The sequence below is a fragment of the Narcine bancroftii genome, chromosome 8, assembly GCF_036971445.1.
Source record: "Narcine bancroftii isolate sNarBan1 chromosome 8, sNarBan1.hap1, whole genome shotgun sequence".
NCBI classification, from domain to species: domain Eukaryota; kingdom Metazoa; phylum Chordata; class Chondrichthyes; order Torpediniformes; family Narcinidae; genus Narcine; species Narcine bancroftii.
In genome coordinates this window covers 19,878,276-19,894,943 of record NC_091476.1, presented here as the reverse complement: position 1 = coordinate 19,894,943, position 16,668 = coordinate 19,878,276, and the positions used below count along the sequence as shown (strand labels likewise).

General features: G+C 40.5%; 1 long non-coding RNA gene across 1 annotated transcript in view; it reads right to left on the bottom strand.

The window, feature by feature from the left end:
- LOC138740438 (uncharacterized) overlaps positions 1–16,195 on the bottom strand; it is a 35,485-nt gene extending 19,290 nt beyond the window's left edge. The window contains exons 1-2 of the long non-coding RNA XR_011342909.1: positions 15,839–16,195; positions 15,523–15,735 (exon numbers count right to left, since the gene is read on the bottom strand). This is a non-coding gene — a long non-coding RNA (uncharacterized lncRNA). The remainder of the gene's footprint in view (positions 1–15,522; positions 15,736–15,838) is intronic.
- Positions 16,196–16,668: the final 473 nt, after the last annotated feature.

The following is a 16,668-nucleotide window of genomic DNA, read 5'->3' as shown; positions in this document are numbered from 1 at the left end:
GTGGGATATATTTATTATACACAAGCATAGTTTTCTGTGTGTATATGCCTTTTCCAGCAATCTCTAACCCTGAAAACATGTTAGTTTCAATGATCTTTCTTTGTCCCATGGTTTTCGATAGAATCTTTGTCTTTTCCTTCAAGGTTAAGCCTTCTCATGAGCCCCACAGTACAAAATTATGCAATGCTTCCCATCTTCGGCCTTAACTTGTACAGGCACTATCAAGAGTTCGCAGTTGTCTGCTCCAGCCCCAATAGGACCACTTGTAAATACTGTAAGCACTGTTTTCATCTGTTTCTTTCATTGACATTTGTTCCTTTTCCGTATCCTTCTTTTCCTTCAAGATATGTAGCAATTTGGGATGTTTTTGACTGCATTTGTCACAGCTGAGTCACTTTTTGCAGTCTTTGCTGATGTGTCCTTTGCACAGACAGCTAAAACATTGTGTTTATTATTGCAAACATTTTTTTCTCAACAGGCAAACTTTCATTTTGCTTAATTTCTTTATTCACCACTGTCAGAGAGGTGGCAAATGTATAGGTGTATCTAGGGTATGGCAGCTAGGGCATGAGCCCTGGGCACCACTATAGGAGGCACCACTGTCCTCGCCTCACCCGCACATTATCCGAGTACATAGCCATTGCAGGGGTGCAGTGCTGCCAGGGTGCCCCTCTCCGGCACCTCATCGGCCCTCTTCTGGGCCGCTCTGGCACCTTGCTCAATACGGATCAATGGGCAAAATGTCCATCTTCCTTATCCATAATCCGGCTGTGTGAGGAATTATGGGTAAGGAAGATGCCCATTTTGCCCATTGAATGAGGTGCTGAAGCAGCCCCAAAGCTGCCCAATGAGACACCAGAGTGGCCTGGTGAAATGCCAGAGTGGCGCTCTGGTGAGCTCCAGCAGCACTGCACCCAAGACCAGTGCTACCATTAGGTGCACCAGACCTCAGAGGGGGTGCTGGCAAACCTCTGAACAATTCCAGGTAAGACTTTATTCTGCCCTGAAGTTGCAGCAACATTTATGTTTGAATCCCACAAAGTGCAAGGGGAGAGATTATGTGCGTGAAGTGGGGAAAGAAATCCGCGGCTGACTTGCCCAAGTTTTATCTTCGCTGAGAGACCCATTGTGTAATCTGTGGCTTCCAGCTGACTCTTGCAAAACAAACGGAGAGTCAGAATTTTCATTGAAGCAAGCCGGGAATTGCAGCAGTGAGCAATCAAGAGTTCACTCCAACCCCCCATGTGCATGTTCTGCTCCCCATTGAAGCCAGGCAGAGTTATTCTGGAATGAGAAAGAAAGTTCAGGTATAGGGTGCCCTTCTTGGCTCCGCAGTCAGGCCGGTTTGGCACGACCTTGGGCAGCATTCAGTCACCGCCGGTGCGACGGCAGTTAACAGCAATGTTAAAAGTTCTCCAGTCAGCACGCTCCAGTGCCAAGCTCTGTATTACTCTATATTCAACACACTGGTGTCTCGAACAAAGCAAATGAGACTAATCGCATGGTAGGTGCAGAGGCTTTAAACAGACGAGGGGAGAGGGAGGGAGAGAGCGAGAGAGACTGGTTCTCCGCTTTAAAAGCCTTTTGCCCATCCCACTTCTAACTCTGTTACAATGAACCCAGCTGTGAGGTGCTGATTTAGGGAATGGGAATTTGTTACCTTTCAGTAAGTGCCCAATACACATGCGGCCAATTTTCAAAACTAACCCAATTGTACATGAAAACTGCCCAACTGACAACTTTATGTGTGATTTTTTAACAGGGTGGGGGTAGGGCACAATTTCATTGCTTGCCATATGCGCTACTTTACCTAGTTACATCACTGGGCAAATATTCTTTTCATTAATTTTTGTTGAGGATACAATTTGGACTTCTCATATTCTTTACTCACTGTTTGAATATTCTTAATTTCATACACTGGATCTGTAATGTCCTTCAATAAATTCCACCAAATCCTTAAAAGTAGCTGTCACTTGGTATCTTTGAAATTCAACAACTTGTCTTCTCCATAATTCCTTTCGGTAATTTATTTACAATGTCTACCATTTTCTGAGGTGCGTCAAACTCTCAAAGATGGCCAATCTCCATCATGACATTGCAACATCCTCTTAGAAAGAGGGCGTAAATTTGTAAACCATTCATATCCTCTGGTCTTATTAACGACCATGAAAGAGGCTTCTTTATATAAGCTCTACAAATTTTATACTTGTCATCAAAATGCTTTTCTAACAACTATTTAGCCATTTTGAATCCTTGATTTGGAGCCATATGCTGACAACTCTTTACAAGTTCTTGTGGTTGTCCACTCATGAACTGATGCAAATAATATAAACAATCCTCCGAGCTTTGACTTTTAATTTCAATACCACATTCAAAGCTTTTCATAAATGCTTGAAATTGAAGTGGGTTGCCATCAAAAACTGGAATCTTTCACTTGGGCAGAGTGTAACTGAATTAACAATGTAGCCAATTCATCTTGTCTTGTCATACCTAGTTATACGGTACTTTGTCCACCTGGATTTATAATACTTGCTGGGAGTGCCTGGTATGACCCTAAAAGAGATGGTATTTGGCTCCCATCTCTGTCCAATATGGCCACCATTCAGGTTTGATCTCTGGCTCCTTGGATCAACCTGCTTAATTCGGGATCTTGTACATCTCAGATCCGCGGCTTTGGCTCAGCCCTTTTGCCTGGTTCAAGACCAAGTATGTATTGCGGCTATAGCACTGGCTCAGCACCGAGTCCTAAACTGCTTAGTTCTTGATAGATTGATTCTTGTTGTTCTAGCACTGGTTCTGCTTTGTTCCTAGAACTGTATATTCCAAGATCAGGCCATATTGTAGTTCAAGTACTGGCTCATCTTTGGTATTTAAATTTATTCAAATTTGATAAAATATTCAAATTTATCAAAATTTGATATTTTCAATGCTTTACTTTGAGCACTAGATACCACTGAACTTTCAAGTGTCTGTGACCTGGCCTCATTAGCAACAATTTTTAAAAATCCAGTTCCAGTTGCTTCTTTTGTTTTGTCCTTGTCGCACCCATGTCAGCCTTATCTGCTCCTCCCGTTATTCTAAGTCCAATTCAAACTGAAGCACATCTGTTTTCATTTTAAGACCCTCTGTGTCTGCTTGAATCCTTCTACCCATAGATTCAGTTCTTGACACTCTGGAGGCTGCTTGGAGCTCCTCCTGCTGGAAATATTTGACACATTATCATTAGGCCTTATTAGGCTTTGTACAATCTCTGACAATGTCTCCATTTTCACCATCTGTGGTAAAGCTTTAGCCACTACCTCACGATTGATCTTAGTTTCTATTAATGTTTGTTGCAGTAATTCTCTGGGATCTATATCCCTAGCAGCTGAACCCTTACTTACTTTGTCCTTCAGTCTTGCTTGAACAGCCACCTTGTTTCTCTTTGTATCTAATTTGTCTATAAATCCCGCCTTCTTCATCTTCTTGACACACAGCTCCCTAGCAGCCATAGCTGCTGTTTCCTCCATTGAGTCGTTCTTCACACTCAGATATCAAACATGTACAACAATCTCTCCAAAACCAAAACAGTCCTTATGGGACAAGTGGATCCAATTCCCCAAACCGTGTTCTAATCTGTAATAAACACAGAAGAGTTACCACTTCTACAATGGTTTTGATTTCTTGTTTGTTTGTATCTCCTTATTAAGCTGCTCTAAACAGAGCCCAATTGATCCTGTCTACTTTGACTCGAATAATCTTGCTTGAAGATCCATCTTCTATTGACTAATGAGTCAATAATCCAAAATTTCTTTTGATTAAAATAGTCAATTTTATTGATTAATGAGTCAACAAGTTCAAATTTTCTTTGACTAAAAATAGTCCATTTTGTTGACTAAAGAGTAAATAATCCAGATTTCTTTGACTTATTGTTGCAAACATTTCCCTTTATCATTGCTTGAGAACATAAGCGGTTATTTTTGACTTGCTACAAATGAAAAGTCCATTCCAAAGTAGCATTGAGTTTTTCACTGTTTATTCATACTCTTGAACAGTAAACTATAGTTAAAACATTAATAAACAGACAATAAACTATTAATTTGTTAATACTTTCAAAATTATACGGTCAAAGAAATGATCTAGACTGGCTCTAAGTTCTTGGTTCTAACAGTGCAAAAGCAAATTCAAAGCTAAAATTGTTTCTCTAAGATGGTTGAAAACACAGCCTTTAACCTTGACTGTAAGGCTGTAACTTAAGATTAACACTCAAAGGAATATCAACAATCTTTTGCAGACTGCTAGAAACTGCCAAAGTAAAATGTTTACAACCCTTACAGAAGCTGACAAGGTCAGAACGATTGGGCAAGAATTGTTAGGGCCCCTTTAGTTGGCCTTGTTCTTGACTTGGATGATGTGACAGCTCCATTACACAATGGGCAGTGGGACTCTGTTTCTTTTGATAATAATATTCATCCTAACCTGTTTAAAATCACTCTGCAATGGTGTGACAAAAGGAGCTGCAGCTCTTATAATGATCCAATAGCTGACACCCCTGATCTGAAAGTATTGCTCTGGAATTTCAGAATTTTGTACCTTTGAAACTTTTCAAGGGAGACAATTTGAAAGTTGGAGCACACAAAAGTTTAAAGTGCCTGGAACAACTCTGTGGAAGAATGTCTGGGCAGAAATTCTAGACCAGGGGTGGGCAACCAACAGCCCGCAGGCCAGATCCGGCCCATGGACCAAATTTATCCAGCTCAGTGCGCGGCTGCCCCTCTCAGTATGAGGCTCCTCCCCTGTGTGTGTGGATCCCACCTTCGATGTGCGGCCTCCCCACTCTCTGTGCATTGGAGACCCCCCACCCTCTGCTCCAGAGACCCTTCTGCCCTCTGCATGAGACTCCCCCTCCCCTGTGTGTGAAACCGCCTCCCACCCTGTAGAGCTCATCGAAAGAATCAAAGACTTGTTGATCCAAACCAAGGCTTTTATTAGCAAAAGACAGGAGCTCTTCAAAGGTGGCCGACCAGTCCGGAATGATCCGACCTGGCTAGGGACACAACCCTTTAAGGCCCAGACCATAGGCGTGGCTTAGCTCTCAGCCAATCGCTGTAAGCACAGTCTAGATACAGTAACTATATACACTATGTACATTGGTGATAGATCTGTACTATCACACACCCTCTGCGCGTGACTCCCCCCACTCCCCCATCTGTGCATAAATTCCTCTCTTTCTCTGTCACTTCTTCTGTGTGTGTGTGTGACTCATCCTCTCTCTGTGATACACCCCTCTCTTTGCATGAGCCCCTCCTCTCTGTGTGAGGCTCACCCTCTCTTTGTGACATTCCCCCTCTCCACTGTGACATTCACCTCCTCTTTCATTGCCTGTCTGTTTTGGCATTGTTTGTTTTCACTGTGATTAATTTTTTTCCTTTTTGACTTTTATATTTTTTTAAATCATGTCATTTTAATAGCTAACTCATAATTTTTGGTGCATTTCCAGATTTGAAGATGCCTTCTCTGACCTGAAATGCATCATGGAATAAATTCCATTTATTTATTTATTTAACGGACTAATTATTTATTTATTTATGGTAGCATCAGTGCAGCCTGCACTGACACACTATCTGGCCCATGCATGGTAAAGGTTGCCTGCCCCTGTTCTAGACTAACTACAGGTGAGTTTGCTATGAAAATGACAAGAGATGGAAACATTTCCTTGAGGGGACAACCAACAGTAACTGGTACTGCTTGCAGAACAGAATGCGAAAAAGATTATTGTAATAACTATGGCCTTGATTATAACTGTTGATACGCAATAGAGATAGGAAAGCTCCTGAAGGATGAAAAAGCACAGAATTATTATTGGACAACAACGCTTACTAAAACTCAAGTCTGATTGACCATCTGAATCAGATAGAATTAAATAGAGGATCAGTTAGCTTGCCTTCAAGTTATATCATCAATGGTGACTTTTCTATGTTAAACGTATTTAATAGCATATACAGTTCCTATTGAAGAAAAATCTAGATGAAGGTGTAATGTGATGGTAAAAATAAAGGGTGATCTTAAGAAACGTTACAAGGGCATGGGGTGGGATGGGGGGAGGGTGGTGTCATTAAGTGGCCCTGACAAACAGAATGAAAAAGAATTCCAAAACCTTTAATAACTATCTTAGAGGGCAAGTAGGAAAAGAGTACGGCTCCTCAGGAACCAAAGGGGAAGTCTTTGTGAGGAGCCAGAAATGTGTGGTGTCCTGAATGAATACTTGATGTCAACAGACAAGTCCTTAGGACCTGATGAGATCTATCCCAGCAAATTATGGGAAGCAAGAAAGGTGATTTCTGGGGCTCTGACAGAGTTTTGCATCACTCTTAGCCATTAATGAGGGGCCAGAAGACAGGAAGGTAGCTAATGTTCCTATATTCAAGAGGGATAAGCCAGGAAACTATAAACTGGTTAACCATATGATAGTAATAGGGAGAGCATTTGAAAAACTTCTTAGGGATGGGATTTATAATCACTTGGAAAGGAAAAGGCTGATAAGGGGGAGCAAGTATGGTTACGTACAGGGGAAGTGCTGCTTTCATTCTGTCGCAGCACAGTTGGCATAGCGGTTAGCACCAGCGATTGGGACAGGGTTAGAATCTGTCTGTAAGGAGTTTGAATGTTCTCCCCGTGTCTGTGTGGGTTTCCCCAGTGGCTCCGGTTTCCTCCCACCATTCAAAATGTACTGGGGGTTGAGATTAATTGGGTATAAATTGGGTGGCATGGACTCGTGGGCTGAAATGGCCTATTAGCGTGCTATATCTAAATGTAATTTTTTTTAAAATTAAAAATTTAAATTTAAAATTCACAAATCTGATTTAGCTTTTAGAGGAAGTTATGAAGAAAATTAGTGATGACAAGATAGTAGGTGCAGCATACATGAATTTTAGCAAGGATTTTGACAAGGTCCCATGTGCTAGATCAGTGGAGAAATTTAGGGCACATAGGATCCAAGGAATTTTGGCAAACTGGATTTGGCAGAGAATGGTGATAGAGGGTTATTCGTTTTCTAACTGGAAGTTTATTAGTCAGTGGCGTGCTGCAGGGATTAATGCTGGGATTTTGTAATCTGTTTGATGTATATGCTCTGATAATTTAGTTTATTGACAACACAAAATTGGTGGAGTTGTTAATAATGAAGTTGATTGTGAATTAATTCAGTGGGACAGAGATTAGCTGAAAAGTTGAGTAGAGCTATGACAGATGTAATTTACTCCAGGCTAATCTGAGGTAATGCATTTTGAGTTTTTTAATTGTTTTAAATTTTAAAATTAAATTTTTATCTTAGACATTCAGCATGGCAAAAGACTCTTTTGGCTCACAAGCCCATGCCACCCAAATTACACCCAAATGACCAACAACCCCAGTACATTTTTATTTTGAAGGGTGGGAGAAACTGGAGCACACAGAGGAAACCCTCGGAGACACAAGGAGAATTTACAAATTCTTTAACGACGGGGCCGGATTCAAACCCCGTTCACTAGCGCAGTAACAGAGTTGTGCTAACCGTGCTGTCCATTTGTATAAAACCATAGGACATAGAAGCAGAAATAGGCTATTCAGCCCATTGAGTCTACCTCACCATTCAATCATGAGCTGATCCATTCTCCTACTAAACCCCACCTCCTGGCCTTCTTCCCATAACCTAGCTAACCAAGAACCTATCAATCTTGCCTTAAATACATCTGGCCTTCACAACAAATTCTCCACATCTCTGTTCTAAGTTAGTACTCTTCAATCCTGAAGTTGTGCCCTCTTGTCCTAGACTCTCCCACCATGGAAAACAAACTTTATACATCTACTCTATCCATTCCTTTCAACATTCAAAACGTTTCAATGAGAATTATCCCTCATTCTCCTTAATTTTCATGAGTACAGGTCAAGAGTTGTAAAATATTCCACATGTGATAACCCTTTCATTCCCAGAATCATCCTTGTGAACCTCCTCTGAACCCTATCTAACATCAGCATATCTTTTCTTAAATGAGGAGTCCAAAACTGCTCACAATACACCAAGTGAGGTCTCACCAGTGCCTTATAAGGCCTCAAAATCACATCCTTGCTCTTATATTCTATTCCTCTTGAAATTAATTCCAGCCTTGTATTTGCCTTCTTCACCACCGACTCAACCTGCAAGTTTACCTTCAGGCTATCCTGCACAAGGATTTCCTGCTCTGTTCGTTTCTGGGTGTTTTCAATTTTCTCTCCATTTAGAAAATAGCTTGCCCATTTATTTCTTCTATCAAAGTGCATGACCATACACTTTCTGACATTGTATTTCATTTCCCACTTACCTGCCCATTTTCCTAATCTGTCTATACCCTTCTACAGCCTCCCTGTTTCCTCAAAGCTATCTGCCCCTCCACCTATCTTTGTATCATCTGTAAACTTGGTAACAATGCCATTCATTCCTTAATCTAAACCACTGATATGCAACATATCAAGAGGTAACCCCATTACTGACTCCTATGGAATACCACTAGCAACTGACAACCAACCAGAATATGATCCCTAAGGAGGTGGTAAAGCAGTGGATCTCAACCTTTTTCTTTCCACTCACATCCCACTTTAAGTATTCCCTCTGCCATCGGTGCTCTGTGATTAGTAAGGGATTGCTTAAGGTGGTATGTGAGTGGAAAGGGAAGGGTGAGAATCACTGCTTGAGATGCAATTGTTACTGAAATATTTTGCTTGAGAAAAATTGTCATTGGCCTATTTCCTTTGGCGTTATGAAACCATGCACATAATGAATCAATTAGGTATGATTAAAACAGTGGTTTTCAAAATTTTCTTTCCACCCACATACCACCTTAAGCTATCCCTTACAAATCACAGAGCACCTATGGCATAGGGATTACTTAGAGTGGTAAGTTAATGGAAAGAAAAAGGCTGAGAACCACTATGGTAGAGACAGGTACGATACAGAATTTAGATGGAACATGGATAGGAAAAGAATAGGAAGAGGAAAATAGGCTAAATTCAGGAAAATTATATTAGCATAGATGGGCATCTTGGTTGGTGTGGATGAATCGAGACAAAGGCATGTTCAGAACTGCATCGCTCCATGATGTCTCATATGTCTATAAATTGAATTTCACCCATTTTAATTGTGGCAAATGTACCCTAATGTACAATTGGGGATCTGCAAAAATATCATAAATTTAAATTTAAAATTTGATAAGATAGGGGTGGGATGGTTGGCGAATCAGTTAGTGCAGTGCCTTTTCAGCGCCAGTTGATCAAGACTTGTGTTCGAATCCCGCACTGTTCGCAAGGAGTTTGTATGTTCTCCCATGTCTGCGTGGGTTTTCCCTGGAGGCACTGGTTTCCTCCCACAATTCAAAATGTACCAGGTTGGGGTTGCGGGGGCGGTGGGGGGGAGGGGGGGAAAGGAGTGTGTAAATTGGGAAATACAAACTTTTGGGCCAAAATGGCTAGTTACCATGCTGTATGCTTGAATTTAAAATAGATTTCATTTTCCTTTTAAACTGCTGCCTGCATGTTTCAGGAATGTAGTGGTATGATGTGCCATTCCTGCTCTGGCTGTAGGGGATTGAGTTAGACCCAGAAGGAGGATTTTAGAGCATGAGGCTCTTCCCATGAATTGTGTGTCTGCAGCATCATCAAGTCTGAACAATTTTATTTAATTTCTTTCTATAATTTTACCTTAGGAGCTTCAATTTGCAATGTCAATCAAGTGGCTTCACTTGTAAACGTACAGAGATTGTAGTATTCATGTGCTGTGATTATAATTGTTGGATATTTTGAGATTCAACAATGATGTTTGCAGTGTAGAAAACATTAACAACTCTTCAAGAGCACAATATTGGGACACCTAAATGCACAACTGCAATGTGGCCTATTGTGGGAGTTGCTCCTAGTTTACTGGTGAGTAACAAAAATACATCATAATTTTTGGATCCAACTTTAGTTGGAATGTCTTAAAAGGAAACCGCGTATTGAGATGATGTAATCACATATGTGAATAAACTCAGAAAATGACAATACTGCTAACATATTTCATAATGGAGAATGCCTGATCCTATTTGCCTATCAACAGGACTGCTGTAACCACATTAAAATCAATTCCTTATGCATTTCACTGTAACCTATTATCTTTCAATGCCGATCAACTCCCGCAATTCTCCTACTACCCACTTAGACCAGCAACAATTTCCACTGTGAAATAAGGGAGAGAAGTAAAGACAGTGAAACAGATATGAATTCAAGGGTATAGTTACCAGTGCCACAATATTTAATTAAGGAATGAACATTTGCAGCAGAATCATTTCAATAGAATGTTTTATCTTCTATGTCATTTGAGAACACCATTTACACCCCTAAAAATTGTCAAAAAGTATGCAGCCTGCAACAATTAAAGAGTTAAAGGTACAAAATAAATATAATATCAAAGAAATCAAGAATGCAAGGTCCTCTAGAGGGGAGAATACAAAGAACCACAAAGGATAACAAAACAGATTGTGGGATATTCAAATGCAATTTCAAAAGAAACTTGTGAAGTATACGAAACTCAGAACAGGAACAAGTTTATATAAGTCAATAGAGAATACAAAGAAAGAATCTGAGCTCCTAAAATTTAATAATGGTGATGTTATAAATCTAAATAAAGAAATGATACATTTGTGAAATAATTAATTTGCCTCAATATTTACAATAAATTTGTGTACTGTACCAAACTTACAAGATTTAATCTTAGCAAATTGACAATGTTGATAGTAAAATGCCATTAAAATGTATCAAATTCCTAGGTTCACACATGGACATCTTAAAAGTGAAAACATTGTAAATATTCTTGATCGAGGAACTGTTCCTTTAGATTGGAAAACGGGACATTATTCTGCAGTAAGTAAGAGAGTGAAGCCTCTCTCTACCGAACTGTTAGCCTGAAATATGTGGTTGGGAAATGTTATTTAATGGTGGAATGATAATTTTCAGCTGATCAGAGTGCTCGGATGGATTTGTAAAGACCTGGTCATCTGTGACCAAAGAAGATTTTCTATGGATCCTATCAATGCATTTGATTCAATCTCTCAGAAATTATTGTTAGCTAATTAAAATTGGAGGCAAATGTTTGACCTGAATTTCTCTGGCTGTATATCAGAAATTAGACACACCTCTTATTTCTGTGTATTGAATCATCTATATCTCTTGCAGTCTCACGCTTTTTTGCTCATTGTCAATTACACATATAACATTGCAGAAAGGAAGGAACTGAGCACTATTCACTATGGAACTTCACTGTTTTTACATTCTTGACAACACTCATCAACCACCACTGAACTAATTTAGGATCCAATTTACCATCTCCCATGAGATTTTACTTTTTCTTTAGCCTTCAATATAGGATCATAAATTACAGATAAAATTAATGTAAATTACATCAGATGCCTCTCCATGTTGCCTTCTCTAAAAATTAAGTTGTTTGTCAGGAACAAACTCTCTTTAACAAACCCATGTTGACAGCCCCTCTAACAGAACAAATGAACATCCTTGGAATGGATTCCAGTAATTTTCCCATCTTCAAAGATAAATTAACAGCACTGTAATTACTTGGTTTACTTTCTTCCTTCTTAATGGTCCTCCGAACCTGTAAACAGGGAAGATTTAAACAACTTCTCTAGATTTTATTAATAAGATGGGATACATTTCAGCCAGGTCTTGTAATTTCTGGATTTGCAAAGATGTACCAGGTTGGGGTTATGGGGGCGATGGGGGGGGGGGGGGGGGGAGTAATTGACTCAATTACACCTTAATATTTCCTAGTTTATTATCCTATGCAATATTTCACAATTGTTCATCTGAACTACATCATTCTCTTTTCTGAATGCAAAATATACAGTAAGAACCTTAATTGCATCCTTGTTTATAAGTGAAAAGCAAGTGCAGCATGAGAGCACAGTTGTGGATTCATTCAAGAGCCTGATGGCTTCAGGGAAGAAACTGCATTTAAGCCAGTTGGTGTGTGATTTCATAATTTTGAGCATTCCCCATGATGGGAGGAGGCAGAAGAGTATGTGTCCAAGATGTGATGGACCTTTCAGTATGTTGGTTGTCTTTCCTAGGCAAAAGGATGTAGATAGAATCCATGGAGAGGAGAAAGGTTTGTGTGATGTTCTGAGCTGCATTCTCCACCTTTCTGTGACTTTTACTGATCTTGAGAGAGCAGCTCCCAAAAAAGGCTGCGATGCATCCAGCTGCTATGGTTTAGATGGTGCACCTACATAATTTCTTGAAGGACAGGGGGTCATGCCAAACACTTAAGTCTTCCAAGAAAGTAGTGGCATTGAGATGCTTTCTTGACCATCATACCAACTGGCTGGTCCAGGTCAGGTCATTGCAAATGTTTACTTTTGAAGACTTGAAACCATCTATATTTTATACTTTATTGATGTGGACAGGGGTATGTTCTCTGCCCCCCTCCCGAAGTCAGTAATCATCTCCTTCATCTTGTGAGAGGTTGTTATTTTGATACCATGCTGCAATAGTTCAAATCTTTATTCTGTTTTCCATCTTGCAATTATTTGATTCCTGCCCTATGACTGTAGTATGATCAGTGAATTTGAAAATGGATTTTTAACAGTATTTGGTTGTACTGTCATGGCAGTAGAGGGAGTTTATTAAGGTACTGAGTATACATCCCTGTGGAGCACCAGTGTTGTGTATGATTGTGGGACAAATGTTGCTACCCCTTCATTGATTGCAATCTGTTAGACAGAAAGCCAAAAATCAGTTACAGAAGGCGACAATGAGGCCTAGATCCCAAAATTTGTCAGCACGTTTGCTTGGAACTATGATCTAAAGGCAGAGCTTTAGTCTATGAACAGTAGTCTGACACAGAAATCAGAATTTACTGTCGCGATCAGGTTATGAAATTCATTGTTTTACAACAACATTACAGTGCAAATTGTACTTCAAAAATAAATAAAAAATAGTGCAAGAAAAATAGGGTAACGTGACATAGTGTCTGTGGTTCATTGTCTATTCAGAAATCTGACGGCAGAGAGGAAGTAGCTGCCCCTGTGCTGCTGAATGCTGCTGTACCTTTTTCCTGATGGTAGCAGAGTAAAGAGGGCATGACCTGGGTGGTGAAGGTCCTTGAGGTTAGAGGCTCCTTTCTTAAGACACCACATCTTGTAGATGTCCTCCATGGATTGAAGACTGGTGCCCCTGATATCGTTGACCGAGTTAACAACTCTCTGGAACTTTTCCCTGTCTTGTGCATTGACACCTCCATACCAGACAGTGATGCAACTAGAGAGAATGCTCTCCATAGTACACGTGTAGACATTTTTGAGTATCCATGGGAATAAACTATTAAAGAAGCAACATGGCTTCACATGTATTTATTATCTTTTCAATGCTATAAATGAGATGAATGTTGCACCTCAACTAAACATAAACTTTATTCACACGCAATAAAGTAAATACAAAAACAAAACTGTTCAAAGTTCTGTATCCATAAATTTCCTTCACTGTACATTGTTACATTCATATCTATTTACACCATTACCAGTACCACCACTGTGGCAGCATCTAACCACACACAAGCTGCTGACCATAAGACTTTGACATCCACAACCAACACACCAACCCAGTTAAAATTTAAAAACATGCTGGAAAGTCTTTTTTTCACATATACACTGCACTGTGTGCATCAACATCATATGAAATAGACTATGTACTCCACTCTTAATAAATGCAGACAGACCCAAAAATCATTCAACATTTTGTGTAATAATCATATAAGCCAAGGCTGGCATCGTAAAATGAATTAAACACATGGTTTAGCTTTAGAAGAGCTACAGGTGATGAATGTTGGTGCTGAATCTGCTAAGAGTGGTGTCCTTCCACTCATTTGTGCATTTTTGGGTTAGGTCCCTCTCAAACACTAGCTGAACCAACTGGGCCTTACTTTTGTTGAGCCTTGTGCATCTATGGTCTAAAATAGGTTTCTCAGAGTGGAGAATTAATTCTCGCACATTGTTGTGGAGGCGCCAATTGTTACAGCGTGTTTGAAAGCGGTCATTACACTGGGCATTCCGCTCTGATGCACCTGGTACTTTGAGAGGATGTGCTGTATGGTCTGATCCACCTCAATTGGCTATGATTGTTTTTGTGAGCTGAAAAACTGTTTAGCAACTTCGAACTCTGACTCAATTACAGGCGCTTGTGACACGTCCATATCACTTTCTGGATTCAGTGTAACAAGTGGACTAGCCAACTGTGAGTTGTGCTTGTTGAATCTGTGATCCATTTCTCCAAGCACTGAATCAATGCCATTGTCATACATTCTCCGAAGTTCTGTTTTTTTGTAATCATCTGTTTCCTGCAGTTTGTATAACAAAAAAAATCACCCATAATCGTGTTTGCTTTGCGTCTCTGTTTGGTGATCACTGTCTCACTGATGCGCTGACAGCCGTGGCCATGTCCCACACCTTATTCAACTCCTCATCACAACAGAGTCTCCATACACAAGTTGTTGCACTACCCACGATATTTAAACCTCTCAAGTCAGTGTCCTCTTTCTGTATAAGATTGTTTGGTGGGTCAAACAGGACAAGAACTGTGTGCTCCAACTTCACAATGAAAAACTGGCCCACGTCATCTCACGCAGCAGACCCACTGCCTCCATTTGTTTATCTGAGCGATAGACCAGGGAAGAGTCAATCCCATTAGTCAAAAGAGATGTTACATCATCAAAGGAGTTTAGAATAATTGACACAGTGGCAAGATATCCTGTCCATCTCTGTTCCAGAAGGTTCAGACCCTTATAATGCACAGCAATTGTGGGCTTCCTGAAGAACTTGTAGAGGGCATCACATACATAAAAAAAAGTTCACTACAGCTAACTCTACTGACGTGTGTACTACCACTAGTACAGTGGTTAAGACAGTGCACTTAATGAATCCCATGACCTAGTTTCTCTTGCAGTAGCTCTGGACATCACCATGTTTCCCAGACATCAGAGCAGCCCCATCAAATACCTAGCTTAGAATCTTTGATGTGTCCAGTCTAACTTCCTTTAGTTCTGCCAAAATGGTTTCTACTAATGTTTGTGCATCACCTTTGCCAGCTGTTGGCATGGTTAGCAGATGCTCTGTGACCTCATATAACTCATTTACAAATCGAATGACAATCGATATATTTTCACATCTGGTGGGGTCACGGGTTCCATCTACTTTCAAAGTGTAATAGGAGTTGCCTACTTCCTCCACTATAGCCTCTGTCACCGCACTGCACAATGTTCTTACAAGTCCAGTTCATTTTGCATGTCGTGACAGGTGTATGTGGCATTGTGAGGGATCATTTTCAAACCTCAGCCAATTCAGGGTTGTTTTTAACCATATAGTCCAGTAAGGAGAGGAAAAGTCCTCTCTCCCCTCCGACATGCTATCAAAAGCCTTTATCTTCCCTTGTGAAGACAATTAATTTTCCACCAAAAAATTGAGAACATTGATGAGAGAGGAAATATAATACCTGTTCTTTCATAATTGTTCTGCATTGGCAGGTGTTGAAATATCCTTTCCAGTACTGACACGCCTCTCCTGCTCCGTCCACATCATGTAGTAAGAGATATGTTTCTTTGAGGATTCATGTTTATGAAATCCCCGATCTCTCTCCACAGCATTTTTTCCTGTTACAAAAGCCCACACTCACAAAGCATCCAGTATCCGAGACCTCCGAGTGGTGCTAGACAGCCAACAGCAAAAACAAAATTCTGCGTTAGCCTTGACACTGTATTCAAGCCACTCTCAGCTGTGATACCAAGCGGAGACAAATGAACAGTTCCTACCATTAAAAATGCTGGCAGAGTGCTTGTGTAAGATGATTTGGTTGGGCTGGTTAGTCCTGAGGTCATCTATGGTTAAGGGTTGCCTTCCTCAGCTACCATTTACTTCAGCATCATGACTGCTGCTCACAGAAGGAATGAGAGTCTCTGGCTTTATGGAGGTGACCATGCTGGGTGCTGGTGGAGCTGTAGGAGGCCTTGAAAAAGCAGAAACGTCCAGCCATCTTCTTGTATCCATTTCCCTCATTTTCCATTGTGTATATTTCTTTAACAATCGATTTGCAAGGGACGAACAGTAAGCACATTTTCTTCAGTTTTAAATCTGGTATGCCGCTTGAATTCCTGACACAACTTCCATTATGACATCACGTGTGCATGTGCATTTCATGCATTACAATGTAATTTCCTTTCTGACATGAGCATATGTATTTTTCCTTTTCTATTTCTGTTTTTATTTCATTTAAATTAATTTTGAGAACAGGTAAGATTTAATATTAAAAATATATTTTATTGAAAAATGTTTGCGCTAAAGGCTTGGCCTACGGATGGATGCATGGTTGGGGGAGGATGGGGGGGTCACAAGACCACATTTTTGGGGGCAATGCCTGTGAATGCCCCCCCCCCCCCAGCGCCAATACTGAGCAGACGGGTGCAGGGCACTAGAAATGGGGAAAAGAAGAAGCATGGGAGATGACCCTACAGGGAAGGTGACCATGGCAGCAGACCAGCAAGGGGCTCAGTGGCTGAAGAAGCCACACAGGCTGCAGGCTGTTGGTGACCTGCATTCAAAGGACTCACAAAGACTGCAGACTGCTGGAAAGTTGCAGTCGAAG